This window comes from Coturnix japonica, chromosome 11, assembly GCF_001577835.2.
Source record: "Coturnix japonica isolate 7356 chromosome 11, Coturnix japonica 2.1, whole genome shotgun sequence".
In the NCBI taxonomy this organism is placed as follows: domain Eukaryota; kingdom Metazoa; phylum Chordata; class Aves; order Galliformes; family Phasianidae; genus Coturnix; species Coturnix japonica.
In genome coordinates this window covers 11,599,421-11,617,093 of record NC_029526.1, presented here as the reverse complement: position 1 = coordinate 11,617,093, position 17,673 = coordinate 11,599,421, and the positions used below count along the sequence as shown (strand labels likewise).

The 17,673-nt window shown below is 37.0% G+C and overlaps 1 long non-coding RNA gene across 1 annotated transcript; it reads right to left on the bottom strand.

Moving 5' to 3' along the window:
* Window positions 1-10,733, bottom strand: LOC107319349. The gene is made up of 6 exons (XR_001557752.2): window positions 10,546-10,733; window positions 10,345-10,419; window positions 9,656-9,880; window positions 4,909-4,980; window positions 2,214-2,363; window positions 1-137 (listed from the first exon to the last, which is right to left on the bottom strand). It is a non-coding gene; the product is annotated as an uncharacterized LOC107319349 (long non-coding RNA).
* Between the last annotated feature and the right edge of the window lie 6,940 nt (window positions 10,734-17,673).

Below are 17,673 nucleotides of genomic sequence, written 5' to 3'. Positions count from 1 at the left end.
GGATCAAACTTGCAGTCCTGCGCAGCGCTGAAACTGCCACATGAATTTCCTGAATTCCTCCATTTTGCATCTCATTTACAGAAAGCCAGCTCCAGTTCTGCAAAGATGCAAGCATACTCAAAGAGGTTCCTTCAGGCCTAAGAGAGATTTGTTCAAGTTATTGATTCCTCATTACAATTTCTGCTGCCCCCAAGATATCCATAGAGATCTAACATTAGAGTACTGGCCAGTACTCTTGCTTCACTTCTAAGAGCTGATGTGTTTACATCTTAAGGGAATATTGATCTACAGCAAATCATTTTTTTTTTTTTTTTTTTTTTTTTATTTCAAGCAAGCTGAAACTCCAGTAGAAAGAGACAGGACAGTAAAAAACTTTGCTAGTGCTAATGACAAACACCAGAATGTAATAACAGAGCTTTAAAGACTTATAAAGTAAACCCAAAAATTGTTTGCAAATATAATGAGAGGGAAGTTCATAAATGAAAAATAGAATTTAGTTACAGTACCTCTTCTTAAGAGATCTTGAGTAACATCTGGCACAACTCACCCTTTAAAATATCATTACTGTTAATTTGTTTACAAAAGACTTAGGAGGTTAGAAGAAAAAGGGGGAGAGCTGAAAAATAAAACCACTGAAAAGCATCTTTCCCTCTTGCTGGTAAAAAGATTTTAAAACAGGTGTTTTTGGCCTGTTACTGTTGCCATCAGCCAATATCAAAAGCAGTTGGCAATGCTCTCATCATGCAAAAATTCCAATCAGATGACTCAGTATATTCTAATTACTGTAGTAACACCTGTTGTAGTCCTAAATGACTAACATCACAGCAGACAGGCCTGCCTTCTCTTTAGGTTTCACTGACTCTTAAATTTCTGCTTTCTCTAATTGCATGTCTAGCTTACCAAAGAAATTTTGTAGTCCACATTTATTCTTTGCCACCTCATGCTTTAATCCTCTGTATGTTAATGGTTTGCTGATATCTCTCACCTACATGTCCTTTATGTCTATCCCACTTCATTCCAAGGCAGCAAACTGTCTTTTCTATTCACATGAGCACTTGGCCAAGTGATTCATCCAAATGATGACTTCTTAGGCTGGCTATACCAGTGATATCCATACACAGGAACTTAGTGGGTGCTACAACAAAAAAGTCATTTTAAAGAATCTGTTTTTTTGCTGTTGAGCCCCATAGAAAATACAAGTTTGTTTCTTTGTTTTTTCCCACAGAAAACAGCTCTTCTGTCCTTTCATTTACACCTACCAAAAGCAGCTGCCAACCACTTTCCAAAGATGTTGACAGAGTATTAAGCCTGTAGTTGCAAATTCCAGTAACTTAAACATGAGTTTGACTATAAGAAAACATAAATTATTTAGTGTTTATTTTTAAATTATTTAGTGTTAATTGCTTAGTGATATTTTACAGTTAGAAAATTGTATTTTGTCTCATTATTTCTCCAAACAAACTTTTCTGTCATGTATATTTTAAATACTTTCTGCTTATGATATCCATCTACGTTTTGTATGAGTGCGTTTCTATCTGCTCAGCTACTCTTTCATCAAATGCTGCCTTAACACTTTGCACATTCTTTAAAACACAGAATGTTAAGTTGCAGCTGGGTCACTAAGTTTAAGATTGAGACTGCTTGATTAGTAATAATATCTGTGCTGATCATGACTCGAGTAGTTGTTTTAGTTTGGATTGTTACGATTTGTCACTCATATCAATTGCCAGGAGAGCCAAACAGTTTTACTTCTAGATGTGAAAAATGCCATGACTACACCTAAAGTGGGGGACTAAGACTGCCTTTCAGTCAGCCATGGCTCTACATTCTCCCTCATGAAATGACACCTAGGGCATGTTGCTATGGCCTGAAAGCCTTGGGCTGATCTCAGTGGGCAGACATTTGTTAGGACAAATGCTAAGTACCAAGTAGGACTTTGAATCAGTCCTCTGCCAATTAAGAATATTAAATTACATAAATAGAGTGAGATCAAACATACTACAATTTGGAAGAAAGGCTGTTCTCTGTAGTAGAAGACAACACTTCTATCTGTTAGCAGCTTTCTTTTTGGAGGTCCAGAATGAATTTAATAGAACATACCTAAGCTTTCAATTTAAGGAATTCAGAGGAGGATTTTTATAGATTCATGCACAGAAGTACAATTGCTCCCCTGGAGCAGATTTATTTATTTATTTATTAATCTTTAGGCTTACCTGCTCTTTAAATCAATCCAGGCTGGTTTCTCTTCACTTTCTCTTTCTTTCTCTTCCCTTGCTCGTTTTGACATTGCCTCTGAATTGAACACCGGACTTTGACGATGATCAGCATGGAGTGCTATTCTGATGCCACAGGTGGGCTTCCTGCTGAAAGAATGGCCATGGCAGTTACACACAGTGATCCAAAACATTTCACATGCATATACAACACACTGTAGCCCAGGATAAGAAAAAACCTCATTAGTCACATGAAGAAATTATGCTTATAAAATCATCATGTAACAAAATAGGCCAGCTGTTTAAATGACTGGATTCTACAGGGGGAAAACAAGGGTATCTCCTTTGCATGCAAGCACTTTTAATTCACAGTTCTAGCATTACATATTTTTTTCTTGTGGTTTACCTATTTATACAGCTGCTACCTTTTTTCTCCTATTTTAATTCTTTAGGTGACTGTATTTTACACATACTACAGCTTTTACATGATTGTATATATATTTTTTCCCTGATCTATTTTGTTATATGTGGATAAAATTAATAGAGAATGCTGACTTATTTAATAAACTTTATTAAGCCTTTGAGGAAACTTCAGTGTACTCATATAGAGAGGCAATACAGAATGTATTCACTCTATCATGACACAGAAATTACAATTCTAAGCTAGAAATAAATGACATTCTAGAAAAAGCAGAAGGAACAACATAGAAGGAGTTAATAATGTACAACTTGTCTTCATTTTCAGACCCTTTAATCCTGCTATTGTGCAGTTTTCACACAGTGCTAAATTGAATTACTGCATCATTTTTTACAATTTCTTCGTACAGTTGACCCAGTTTATAGCAGGTTTGAAAGCATTATCATTGCTTAAGGTTCAAAGATGCTGCCGTGTACTGCATTACAAGTCAATCTCCACAGAAGTATTTTGATGTGATTTTGCTTTCGGATACAGAAGAGGAGATATCCAAGTGAAGGATGGTATTTCATTTTATCATAACAATGTCACATAACACTTTTTTATTCAATATGTATAGTCTCATTTTCATTGCATTTTTTTCTCTAACTTTCTTGGTCTAATAAAGTGAATCCCAATGATTTTATGCAAAAAGAACACTGAAGAGAGTCCTAGCATAGCTTTTTAGTATTGTGTAGCAGATATATTTAGCTGACACTACTAAAACAACTAAAAGGGAGTGCATTGTTTATAGACATCACATCAGTTTCAAATTGCTCCAACTGGGAAATTCTTTATCTGAAGTTTTCTTGTTCTACCGTGCAGTGTTTTCTACAGCTTCTTTCTAGCACATAAACACAGTGCTCAATTTAACTGTGTTATAGGCAGTGTGTTTTAGGTAAAGCATTTCATTTTCTCAAGGTCACTCTTTATGCTTCAGGTGTTAATTTGTGTTGTTCTTGAAGTATTCTTATTATTGATAGTAGAGTCCTTGGTATCCGTTATATTGAAGTATTGCTAATGTATGAACTGTAACATTAAATTTTTAATCTAATCAATCAAATGCCATGCATATGCAGTAGATGCTTGGCTTTTACTAAGATTAATTACCATGTGCTGTGAAAACCAACTCTGTAAGGTGAACTATTGCATGCATACAGACACACACAATGAAATGAAAAGAAAGCAAATTGTGCAAAGGGATGAGCACTGTAATAAGTTAATGACTACTTCTGTCATTCAAAACATATGCATAGCCTTTAAGAAAACACAAAACAAAGATTAAACGCATGTTAAATCAACTATCTATTAAAGCATTTAGAGCTCTTTTCCAGATTCTACATGAAAATTATGCAATCTGTTGCAAAACTAAACACTTGTCTCCCAGATGGTGCTGAGAGTCTGTCTGAGCAAACACTCCTTCCATGCTCTGTGTAACAAATTGTGCATATTTTTTGTTCAGTGTGCTTCATTTTATTCATTTGAGGACTTTTACACTGCACATGCTATGTAGAGATTACTAAATTTGCATTGTAAAATCCAGTAATGTTGTGTTTATATACCTGATTGCAGTTCAGAAGTGGAAGATACTTCATCATGGAAAATAGCAGTATCTCCTTTATTGCAAGCTGGAAGATTCAAATTTACAGTGCTTATTGCATATATTGATCTTGGATGTAATTCTCACAGGTCACTGATAGTCATCAACTAAAAAATAAGTAGCTAATTGCTTTTTTTTTTTTTTTTTAACATTGCAAATTCAAGCTTCTGTGATGGTGTTTTGAGGGAGAGTTTTAGTATGCCAAATAATAGTTATGATTGCAATGGGAATAAGATTAAGACTGCACTTAATACTTTTATAATTTTATTAGTAGCTACATTTACCAATGGACTTCATGACCTTGAGGGTCTTTTCCAACCTAAATGATTCTGTGATTATTCATGCACTAGATTGTGTACAGTTCTGGCTGGGACTTCGGTCCAGCTAGAAACAGAAGAAAACTTAATAAAGTACATGAAGTCTCATCTGCAAGTGATTCAGTTTTTAATTCTTGACACCTAAAATTTTCTCGGACCGTTTTTCTGCCTGAAAAATGTGAGTTCCTTGTCGAGTGAAGACAGATGGAAAAACTGCTGTTACTGAATTACTTAAGTATGTAGAATTGGACTACAAACGCAGCTGAGATTAGGAGATATTCCTTTTGTGAAGAAGCCCATTCTGAGAACCATTTTGTAACTTACCTTCAAAATGACAAGGGAGACAGCTAGTGTGCCAGTCAGTAATACTTGTATGATGCGTTGGAGCAGAGTCACCTGAAACACAGATCAGAGCTTTGTCAAGTCAGATCTGAGTACTGTCAAGTATAATTATTCTACAACATCTCTTGACAATGTGGTCCAGCGTTTTAACCACCTGCATTATGGAAAAATGTTCCTTGTATCTATGGGCTTTCATTTGGTACAACTGGTGTCTGTTTATTCTTGCCCTTTCACTGTAAAATATTACAGGAATCTCGATCTAAATATCTGTAGCTCCCTTTTAGGTTTTTGAAGACTGTTATGAATCCTTCTTTTGTTTCTATATGTACCTGGAAGGAGTTCTTTCTAGAGACTGAATTGAGGCTTTACAGCCAGCAGTTCCTCATCTGTTATAAAATGGGCATGACATTTGCCTTTTCTAGTCCCTGACTGTCACGACTATTCAAAGATGACTGCATCCTTCCCATGGCATCAGGTAGTTCTCTCAGCATCTTTGGGTGCATCTCATTTAGCAACATGGACTTGGAGACATTTAAAACTAGTGGACGAGACCCTGAGCAGCCTGCTGTGGTTGACCTGACCTTGAGCAGGGGGAGGCCACACCAGATCTCCAGAGGCTCCCTTCAACCTCAGCTTGTCTCTGACTCTGTAGCTTATTTAAGTAGTCTCTAACTGTCTAGTACACAGAACTTGTACATTTTGCATTGCAAAGCAGGTTGTCCAGTTCTCTGAGTAGAGCAGTCTAACACTTTATAATCTGTGCAATATGATATGCCTGTTTTAAATTTACAAAGCTGTAAACCAATTTCCTGTACTAATAAACACCTCATTTTTTTTCCCATTCCCAGTTATCCTCTTAAAATCACTGCACTGCCTTATTCTTTTTCTCTTGTCCTTGTCTTGTAAGGAAGAAATAGGGTGCGAGGGAGACAAAAAATAAAGGACAAGAAACGGCAGCTCACAGAAATAAATGATACTTGGGGAGAATCCAAGATCAACAGACCAGTGAGCCCACTCATTGTTCTTTATCATTTTGGCTCTCTTCCAGCCCCTCTAGGTTTCTGTCTCTTCCAAACTGCTTTCTGCATTCTTACATATGTTATAGAAAGTGTTACAGTTTCAGAGAAGTGCTTTAATTTTTAACAGCTTGCTCTGCAAAGGAAGTGGTCCAGTTTTTGAGGGAGGAGAGGAGGGGAGCTTGTTGCTCTGTTTTTCCTTAACGTATGTGTGTAATCTTGATTGTTCTTAACAGAAGATCCATATGTGTATAGTATTACTGGAGGAGAAATTGATGTCTTTTGCATATAATTACTGGGCATAGTTGTCTGTAAAACTGTTTGGTCTTGGATTGATCTGGCAGTAAAATAAATATTCCGAATCCAGCACATCAAGCCTGCTGCCATTCTTGCCGTGAAAAACACAACAGTTTAGCTTTGCATTTTGTCACAAAAATGATCAGTTCTTCTAATCTAGCAAAAAGAAGGGAGGGTAGCGATATGAAAAGGCAATGATATGAATGATTTTATCTGTATTTTTAATAGATTCCTTCCAAATGTAATAAATTTTGAAAATTACTGATAGAATCTACGTAGTTAGTAGAACACCTCAGCCCTTATGATCTATCAGGCTACAGGCTAGAAACAAGTTCATAACTTAACAGCTTAGGCATAAAAGCTCAATTCATGTAATCATTACTGGAGTAGTTCTCCAGGTTTAAAACCCAAGGGCCCAATGTTACCTTTGACACTACAGCTGTCCAGACACCTGCCTAATGTACCCTTATGCACAGCACTGCTTGCTGCATATCCAGTAGAAACAAATAGCTCTGTGGCTTGGCAAGGTTTCCTTTTGTGCTACTGGATGTGGCCTGGATATACAAGGACTTTTTGAGGGGGAACTGACTGCATCTGTAGACTGACTGCAACTACTCATGTCAACTATTCAAGCTGGAGTGACAAAGACATCACTGGAACTAGATTTTCAAGACTATTTGTTTTTATCTTTCATAGTTAAACTAAAGCAAATTGACCACCCAAATGACAACTGCATAGTCCAAAAGGTGCTAAAGATGGATGGAAATGTGTATATTCAAAAACATTTGAAAAATTTAAGTTTCTAAACTTTTCTGCATACATTACTTCAAATTATTAAACATGCTTTAATTCTCATTGATACCACTGTTTAAACATGTACATGTCAGAGTTAAGCTGTGTCACAAGACATGCATCTCACACAATCACAGAATCATAGGGTTGGAAAAGACCTCTGGAGATCATCTAGACACCAACCCCCTGCTAATGCTGGTTCCCAACAGCATGTTGCATAGGAAAGTGATCAATGGGTTTGAACATCTCCACCAATGGACTCTCTCAAGAAGTTCCCAGCATTTCTTAAGCTGGGGAGCCCAGAACTGGACACAGCCTCATGAGGACACAGTAGATGGGGAGAAGAACCTCCCTAGACCTGCTGGCCAGCCATGCTCTTTTTAAAACGCAATTTAAGTGGAGAGGAAGGGACCCTGATTCTGGGCTGCAAATGCAGCTCCGTATTCCAGGGACTATGAATGGGGAAGAAAAATGTTCAAACAGACTCCAAGCCAGGCTGACTCAGACCAGTGCCAAGTTGAGACAAACCAGCTCAGCTGAGTGTATCACTACAACAGGTAATTAAATAAATAATGCTTAAAGTTCCTGTATATCCCAGCTATCCCCATACTCATTCTTTTAGGAGTTTTCCATCTGCAGATGAAAGAAGCTTTCATAGAGATGTGTATTTAAATTCTCACTTTGACTCCTACATTTCATTGCTTTCACTGCATCCCTAATAACAACAACAATCAGATAAAGCTGCTCATTTGACTTTCAGAGTCAGTGCTCAGTAGGGCTGGAAATATGCAGTTTTTGGATGCAGTTTGCCTTTCAATGCTAGAAAGTGCTTGTCACCATTATTAATTAAGAATGACATTTACTCTCTTCACTGGTTCTAACCATGCACACCATGATCTCTGTAGCATATAAATATTGTAATTTCCAGATGGGTGAAGAACAGATTTGCAGTTTTAAGGATTTATGTGGGTTGTGGTTGCTCAGAAAAAATTCTGGCTTTGGAGAGGAGGGGTTATTTTGTGGTTGCTTCTTTGTTCTGTGAAAATCTGTTTGCCGACCATTTCTGATATACAGTTACAGATCTGTGCGAGTAATGAAACTGAGTATCAGTCAACCTGGCACATTCTACAAGCTCTGGTCAGGTACTCCTATAGCATGACTAAATAAAGTTTCCTCTCTTACAAGTCTTTGTTTCTGACTGCTGCTGTAACAATTTGGTTACAGAAATCTGTGAATGGAGATACATATATAAACTATAGTGGAAGGAAAAGATATTTGTACAAGTAAGCCAGCAATATGCTGCCTTGCTAGTTAGCCAAGTGAATCACAATTTGCCATGCCTTTCAATATGTGAGAATTATGAACAGGCCACAGTGTGCTTGGAATTTTTCTGTCAGTCTGGTAGCTGAAGTCAGAGAATTTAAAATGTGATGCAAGTAGCTTGAGGGACATTCAGAAGGGAGAGATTTGTAAAACCTGATTGCTAGCACAGATAGCTACATGTGATAAGCCTAGTTTTATGTGTCTATTTACATATTAATTATAACTCAGCTATGGCATAATTATAGAGGCTCAATAGAGGGATTTATCCAAACATCAGTGGCATCAACAATAGGATGAAGACTTTTTAGGACTGACACTGCACTCACTTAGAATGCTGTGATGGTCCTGATTGCTTGTTTTTTTGTGACAAGTAACTTTCTTGTGTAAGGACTCTCTCAGTACAGCTTTTCAGAGTCATTTGCAGACATTTTTTAAAATAGAAATGCCAATTTCAATGAGCATAAAACGAAGAACCTAGAATATCACATCTGCTGTTCTGACTACTTCTGCAATTACTATCAAGCACAAACACATCTCCTGAAGAGCTAGATGTGAAAAAGAAGATGAGCATATAATAAAAGGGAAGGGTGGCACAGACAGGCCATCACTCATAAAAGCTATTAAGAATATGTTGTATTTCAGTCAGATAACTAATTTCATTGGCTTCAGTCAGATTTTTGGAATAGACTCACGGAGAAAAAATGCATAAATATTATTTCGTTTCTCACCCAGTCAATAGTAATCACAAGAGAAATAGGTAAGATTTAAAGAAGAATGAAGGGAAACTGAGAAGAAGACAAAAAATGTCATTTAAGGGAGATTTGAATAGTACCATCTGTGTGGCAGTCAATGCACATATGATATGAGTCTGGCAGAAGGGACATAAAATTACATTTCTATAACAAGATATAAATCACAAATTATATCCTCCAGGATAGGAGGAACCCATAACAACTTAAGTCTATTAGATGCTGATCCTACACCTATTTGCAGATGCCCATGTCTTTTTACATTTCATATGGAATTTATTTTGGCTGATCCTATGTGAACCCTTAAAAAAAAACATGGGCCTGTTCTTAGTCAAGTGCCTAACCTTCTGCAGTCCAGTCATTTCAGATATTCCTATTAGCAATGAATGAAGGTATCTTTTCTCTTCATCAGTATAGGAGGCTGGTATGGCTTATGATAATCAGCATGACTTCCCTTAAATAGCATTCCAGAATATATACAAAGAATCACTTCTGCATGCAAAAGATGCTAGGTGCTCCGAGGAGGGGGACTGTTTGCAGAACTGTACTTACCCATGAGCTACTGCATCCTTTTCCCACTCTTTCAATTTACTTCAAGTTCCAGACAAGCTGAGACACCATGCTCTTTTCTTCCTGCTCTCCTACTTTCGTGTTTCCATAGATGTGCACATTCTGGTTTCTTTCTTGGTTCTCTAGTCAATGTGTCACTGTTTCTACACATCAGTCTCTCTCAGACACAAATTCACACACTATTCTTCCAAACTGTGTTGTCAGTTCCTGGTTCAACAGTAATCAATATAAATTATATTTTTTATGATGTACAAAATCTGCGCTATGTACAGAAGGTTATCTGTGTGTGAACAAGTGGATGCCTTTCACATCCAGAGATAGTATAACTCCAGACTTCTTTATCTGTGTTGTTTTTTTTCTCTTTCTAGCATGTAGCATAAACTACATGTAATAAAATTAAGAAATGTTCAGTAACTAATATAAAAAAAACTGTTCAGATGTGTACAGTGACTTACATTCAAGCCCTGCATATTTAAAAAATAATAGAAAATATCAGCATCTTAAATAACCGAAATCACAGGAATGTATGAGATCACACATATTACAGTATATTAACTATTATCTGCAGTTTGACAGGAAAATGCTTAACCTCAGAATAAATAGGATGTGCACTCTAAAAGCCCCTCAGGTTTTGTTACTGTTATGCCTATGTGCTCCTTAAACACACATACCTGTGTGCATCTGCTGCAATCAGAAGTACAACATGCGCTCTCACAGAATTCTTCTTTGTTTGAAAATCCATAAATCTGGGGGGGGGGGGGAGAAATAAAAGCAATGAAGAGCGACTTTACTACAAAATAATGCATGACTTATACAATTTTTTTTTTCTTTTCATTTTTTACTTTCACTGTTTACCCTACAGTTTCTTTTACCTCCCAGGAATTTTTGTTCCATGAGTTCAGCAAGCTGGCAACACAAACAACATAATGAATTATTTTCGGTCAAATGGTTTATGACTTCACACCTATACTGGGAGTTTTAACCTCCATCCATATTTATATTTGTCCTCTATTTCTTCATTTCAAATGTCCCTTCAGAGCAGGCTGGTTTCCTGCTGAGGGAAGATAAAAAATAGAATGCTTACCTCACATGCAATAAATTCATCATATTTATTTATTCCCAATAACTGTGACTTAGAGGGAAAAATATCTCAGATTCTAATTCTGTTAGTTCCCATTATTTCTATAGCTCAAAAGATAAAGAGGATCTGGGAAGGGAGGATGGGAGGGGCAGAGAGTGAGAAAGTGGTTTTTGTTTTGTTCCAGTCTTTATTCAGAGCTACAAACACTGAAATATTCATAATAGAAAGGTTACTATATTGCTGTGGCTTGGAATCATAAGAAAATGTCTGACAGCATAATTATAAAAGGACTGGTACAACAGCACAGCAGACAATTGGTGCTACTGTTGTTTAAGCAGGGAGTCTAGCAAAAATCCAGTCAGCCGTATTCTTAGTATAGGCAGTCCTCAGTCAGGAACAAGATGGGTTCGGAGCCTCTGTTTGCTGCTGTATACTGAACTGCTACAAGGTGGACTGCAGCAAAACCTTCTAACAATTGGTAAAGATGCATAAATTACTGTGAAATGCAAGGCAAAAGAAATTGGCATTCAGGCAGGCCATCCAGCGCAGACAGTCCATTATCTCCTTAACCACATAACTGACTCAGACACAACTGCCTGATCAATCTGAAGGCAGATGCTATAGCTAGGAAAGTATTTTATAAGCTTGGCATCAGGGTGCTGTGATTTCTCAAAGGAGGCTGGGTACAATCCAATGAGGTGAGCTGCAGCCTGCTGTGCACTTACAATTACATATGCTTTCTCCATGGGAAAATAAAGCAGGTAAAAGAACAACTTTGAGTAGAAAATGTGACCTAGGCTTTTCAATTAAAAGTAAGTTGTATTGCATGGTAAGCTCTTAGTGTAGCAAGTTATGCCTGTTGGCCCCTAGGCAGAAGCTTTAATAGCAATCCTGTTCTGACAGCAGTTTACAATAGCATTTAGCACTGGGCCCTGATTCAGCCAAGAGCTTATCACACATGGGATCTCACAGAAGACCTGCAGCCAATGACAGCCCCATACGCCTTGCTGCGTCACAGGCTGCAGCTTCACCTCCCATTATGAATATTAAGTAATGTCATTTAGCTTGTCTTAATATTTTTTCTTATCTTGCTCACGCATAGCAATGTCTCTACATGTTTTTTGAGTTCTCAGCAAGTTACATATATGAAAATATAGGGCAAAGTAAGTCCATAGCTCCAAAGTGATATAAATCCCTTACGGGATCAGTAGGGATTTACTCTAGTTGAAGGTCTGACCTTGTTACAAAATATCTACATGGAAAAGCCAAGTATATTTTTCACTGATTTGGAATTGCACAGCATATGTAAAACACTTGTTTATTGCTTTGATGATTTCTATGGGAGAAAAGAGATTCTTCTTGAAATATTAATGCGGAAAAATATATCAGGGCCAAGACAGGCTTGTTCCATGCTGTTGTACATTAAAGCTAAGTGCTGCATAAAATACCAATGTCCAGTATTTTTGTCAGTGCTGAAAATCACATATACCACCACCTTCAGTTCCCCTCTCAGTCTCAACAGGACTATGCATTTTGGTGTAATAATACAAAGGTCACCACTGTACACAATTCAGTATCCTGGTTCCTGAAAAGCGTGAGGAATTCTTGGTGTTGAAGAGAATCACGTTCCTCCCATACACAAACTTCTCTTAATTTCTGATAAACACTGCTGAAATTAACACACTTCTAAATTGTGCCAAACACATTTTTCTGCTCTTAGACGAAAGCAGACTAGGTTTTGCTGTCATAAGACATCAGTGGCTCTGCTCCAGATTTCTTTTATCCTGTTACACTAATGTGCTTCAATGTGGATGTGACCAGAAGAAAAACACCACGCATTGAAGCTATTTAAAGAATCTGAGAATAACTGATGGTCTTCACTGCCTTCACTTCAATAAAAGTGTAATGCTGTCAAATCATAAAATGGCTGAGCTGAGCTGCTTAGTTCACTAAGGGTGCATATTCTTTTTCCTTTCCCTTTGTTAACTGATTGAACTACCTACTACTAGTAAATACTTCTTCAGTGACTAGTTTCTGGACTTTATCTTTTCACTGTTTTTTATTCATTGAGATGTTTTTCCTGAAAGTCAGAGAGCATAAGGAGTTACGCTCTGCTCTCATTTGCATCATCACCATTTGAAGCTTCCTAGAATCCCTATTAGGGATAATAGAGACAAGGAGCCTAAAAGTATTTTAAAGAAATCCATAAAGTAAGGCAGTAATATTTAACCAATTACAGATAAAAATGTATGGAAAAAAAATACTAATGTAAAGGAAATAAATACACCAAATTCCCCACACTTACCTGATGAACAAAGCAGACATTTGAGATGGCTGGGAACCACCTAGAAGAGTGTTGAGAACTGGGAGGGAGATGCATGTGGATAGTTCATGATACTTAAATCTGGAAACAAGAGAAAAGGATATTGTCTGGGTAACTGAGGACAAGTACTAAAGATTCTGTTACATAGCTATACACTAACCAGAATGAGGACTGGAATAACTATGTGTATATTATCAGTTTAACCTTACACAGTCAGATCAGAAAGATACCTGAGCTACTTTCAAATGACACAACACAAGAATAGGGACATTTTATTCTTAAAATGCCTGACATTCAAGGAATTTAAGAAAATTGGCTGGAATCAGCTATTAGGATAACTATTGTAGAGAGGTAAATGACAGTTAAAGGGCAGTTGGTAATGACTCACTCATGTGAGATGTTAATAAACCTGAAACTAGTGTGATTATTAGTTGTCAGAAAAATAAGAGACAGCGTATATAAACTGCAAACATAGATATGTGGATACATGATTTTTCTAAGAACAACCACATAGATAAAATTATTAGGAAGAATAGCATCACAAAGCCAAGCAGCGTCCGACATCCACAGCAAGAGCTGAAAGAACTGTATAAAACATTTGCACACAGTAGGAAAATATGATGGGAAAAAAGGTCAAGGAAAATTAGTCATGATTGTATAATGCAGAGGGCTAAGTTTTACAGCAAGGAATTGAAACCTAGACTACATCTCTATCAGAACTTTAAATCAGAGATGGCTGCTCAGGATTTTAGGGCAGGAGCTGTCATTACAAGCACACTTAGGCACCATAATAAAACCTTCTACTGAATACAGAAGGCTAAATAAATTAAATCCCAATTCAGATCTAATTCAGTATTTCTCAAGAAAAAGAAAATGAGGGATATAATCATCCATACAGTGGTCTCAGAACTGGGGCCTGAATGCTGCTGCATTTATTTATCACTGAGTTAACAATGGAGAAGGTTGCTGTACAAGAGTCAATTTGTATACACTTCAAGTTTGAAAACCACAAAAATAACTTACCCATTTACTAGATGTTTTTAATTAAAAACAGCACAAGCATGAACTTCTTTGCAAATCCCTATGAAAACTCTGTCAGATTTAATTGTTTATCTTTTATCAGATCATTGTCAGGTTTTGCTAAGCTGGTATAAATGGGTCTAGAAACATTTACAGAGAGATTACAGACACGCAATTCATGCAGGCAAGTCAGTGCATACTTAAATGCAGATCTGTGTGTGTGTACATATATATATGTCTATATGTTATTACGTAGAATCTTTATTGTAGAAGATATGTTAACTTTGATATACTCTTCTCTATTTTGAGCTTTTGATAAAAACAGCCTGAAAAAAAAAAAAAAAGAAAAAAAGAAAAAGATGTCTAAAATTCGTTGTGAACTTCTATTAGCTACCAAATGATTTTGAACTTCAAGCATTTTATCACATTTCCAAGTTGCAAAAAGAAACACGAAAATATTCCCTAGCATTTTCCTTATTGTATTTTTGTGCATTTACATGCAGAATTTATCTCCAAGTTTTCAAGGCAAAGATAAGCTCTTCCATGTGAGTTTTACTGTTCCAAATATTTCAAATAGAAGTGTGACCACCTTCTGGTATTACGTTACAGAATCTTTCATTTTATTCCAATGTTTCAGTTACATTGGATTTTGGATGTACTGTCCTTAAGGTAAATATACTCCAAGTGCTTTGGTCCTCAGCCTGTTCTTGTGTGGATAGTAGTGAAGATGACAAGTAATTGCAAGAAGCCCTGGGCTTAGTTTCTGGTCCTTAGTGAAGATCAGAATTATGGAAAATCCCAAGCTTTTCTTCCAGTGCCTGCATCAAACTCCCAGAAGCTGAAGCAGTGATGAGAATTAGTTACTTGTGAAATGGTAGGCTTTCTCATGCCTCTGAAATGCTGTATTTCTATTGATAATCACAGACACTTGCCAGCCAGCGCATATGCCAGCAATAACAATTCAGTATTAATGAAGTGGCTTTTTTTTCCTGCTGGTAATGAAATTCATTCTTGGCATTAAAACTCTGCCTTACATTGTGAGAGTAAATAGAAGATGAACAGAAATGGCATTTATTCATTAAAATTGCAAAATAGCAATTAAATCTCATCTTCTCTTTCTGAATAATTTGTTCCAAAGTATCTAAATAACAGGTAGTGGGAAACAGTTGTGAGTAAGGCTGATCAGAAGATAACAACTCCATTTTGTGGCAACCTCTGAGATCTTGAAACTTGTTTATATTCAAGCATGTTCATTTTCACAAAAACAAAACTCTTCAAACATATGCATAGTCACGAAGTCTCACTACAGAACAAGGAAGCTTCTGCATTTCAGCAGTAAAACTGGGACCCCCCACAGAATTCAACACAGTCACTGTCAGACAGGGAGAGGCTTTTCACCTGCTATCACAGATCAGGACAGATACCGAGTTAGTGCTTTACCTCTCTGAGCAATGGATCTGTTGCAAGCCCAAACTATTGCTCAACAGGGAATTTAAGTAAACTAGGAAACATTTTGACCACTCAGAAATCAGCACGTGCTCTGAGACCTGTGGGCTGACAAAGCAGAATAACTTGCTAACAGTCTTCATCCATCTAATATTCAGTGTTACTCTAACACTTCAGCTAGAAGTGTTTGTTAATAAGAGTTAAGTACCATCATCCCTATAACACAATATGCAATGCAAGTGTGAAAAACTAAAGGTATTTTGTGAGATGACTCAGCTTCCCCAAGCAATGCCAGCACAGAGTGTGTGTTTCATTAGCAACATCTGTTCTTTTTGACATTCTCTTTTCCATGCCTCCTTTCACTTTTCTCATGACAGATCTGGCAGAGCCACTTTGATCTGCATTTTAAACCTTCCGTGTGCTAATGAATGTCTTTTTTTAATGGCTGATCAGATGCTAAAAGGAACATACTGGGGGACAAAAACAAATTGGCTCCTATAAGCAACCTCCTGTTTCACCTGCAGTAATTTTGTCTGAGCTGGATGAATTAAAAAGCCCAAGGTGATATTCCTTTATCTTTTCCACCACCGTTTGCTGTCATTCCAGATGTTCCATCCTTTTCAGAAAAGGTAAATGTCACCCTAAAGTAAGTCAGAATTTATCTCCTTTCTGGGAAAGACAAACACACCTGAAGAATGTGGGGAGCTCACAATGTGGCAAGGGTTATTTATCTCATTACTCATGTATCAGTCATACCAGAGGTGACAGCAAAGGCACAAAGGACAGATGCCAGCTGAGAAGTAAGAGGGATGCTGATAGAATTAAATATATTACTTCCTAATAAAAAGCCAGCTTTCACTGAAGTTGGATGGGCAAGAATAGGAAAACAAATAAAAAACAAACAGCGGAACTGTATCATATTAATGCTACCTAGTATTTCATGATAAATAACACTAGTTATGCAGTAGGACTTGATCCTCACAACCTTTCTATCATTTGGTATTCTACTTAAATAATGACTCCAGGATTGGTTTAATGGTTTATTTCTGAAACATTAATTTAATTAAATATTCTAGGAACAGTACCACAGCAATACAGTGTGGATTTATATCTAAATTTTGCCTAGGGTTTCAGTGAAATTACATCAGACTTACCATGTGTGTGGCAATATAAATCTACAAATGTAGATGATGGATAAGAAGTGTGGAGACTCACTGCTTCACCAATTTTCATCAGATCAATCAAAATAATGCATTATAGCAGTAGCGTTTTGAAATCTGAGATCTGAAAATTTCCATTTTGCTTTTTAAACAGGGAATCTGTTAAGATCCACTGTTCCTCAGATCATGCTCTGATTTTGATGACTTCTTTTGTTTCTCTCTTTTTCTGGTTTTACTGAAAAATTCCCAGTCAGTGACAGACCAATGACTGCTTGCCATGTTTTCAGTGTCAAAGCCAACAGCAACAAACACACTGCAGATGTGTACTGAAAGCATATGGCAGGGAATTAGCAGTTTCAATGAAGAACACTGCAACATCCAACACCCCTGAGAATGTCATTATAATGCTTAAATGAGGGCCAGGGGCACTGTTTTTCTAAAGACATGGATGGATGCTGAACAAAGACTTCACAAGATGAGTCTGTGAGGAGCTACCTAAACACCCTGACTGCGTCATTAGCACTAGGGGGTGTTAAATGTTGGCATGGCAAGAAGAGCAAACTGCCTTTCCTGGTACCAGTAAGGTCTCTGCAGAAGCACTTTGTATTTTTGGAATTGCTAGTTAATAAATAAGGGGCCAACAGTTATAGTTCTGGGATTTATTGACCAATAAAACTCATTCTTATTGTGAACTGCAAATGGCTTCCTCCTTGCAGCTCTTTACATCACTTTTTTTTAACAGCTCCTATAGGGAAGAAATCCTTTTTCATTACATTATTAGTGTACCTGGGCCCAGATAAATGGACAGAGAAATGTGGCACAATCAAGGAGCATTTAAAACAATAAGCCCCAGAGAGCAAAAGAAAGAGTGCATGAGGAAGTGCAAACAAACAAGAGATAGTAAACAGTGTGATCAGAATAGAAAATCTGGCACTTGTTACAGAAACAAATCTCAAAAGCTTTCTCAGCC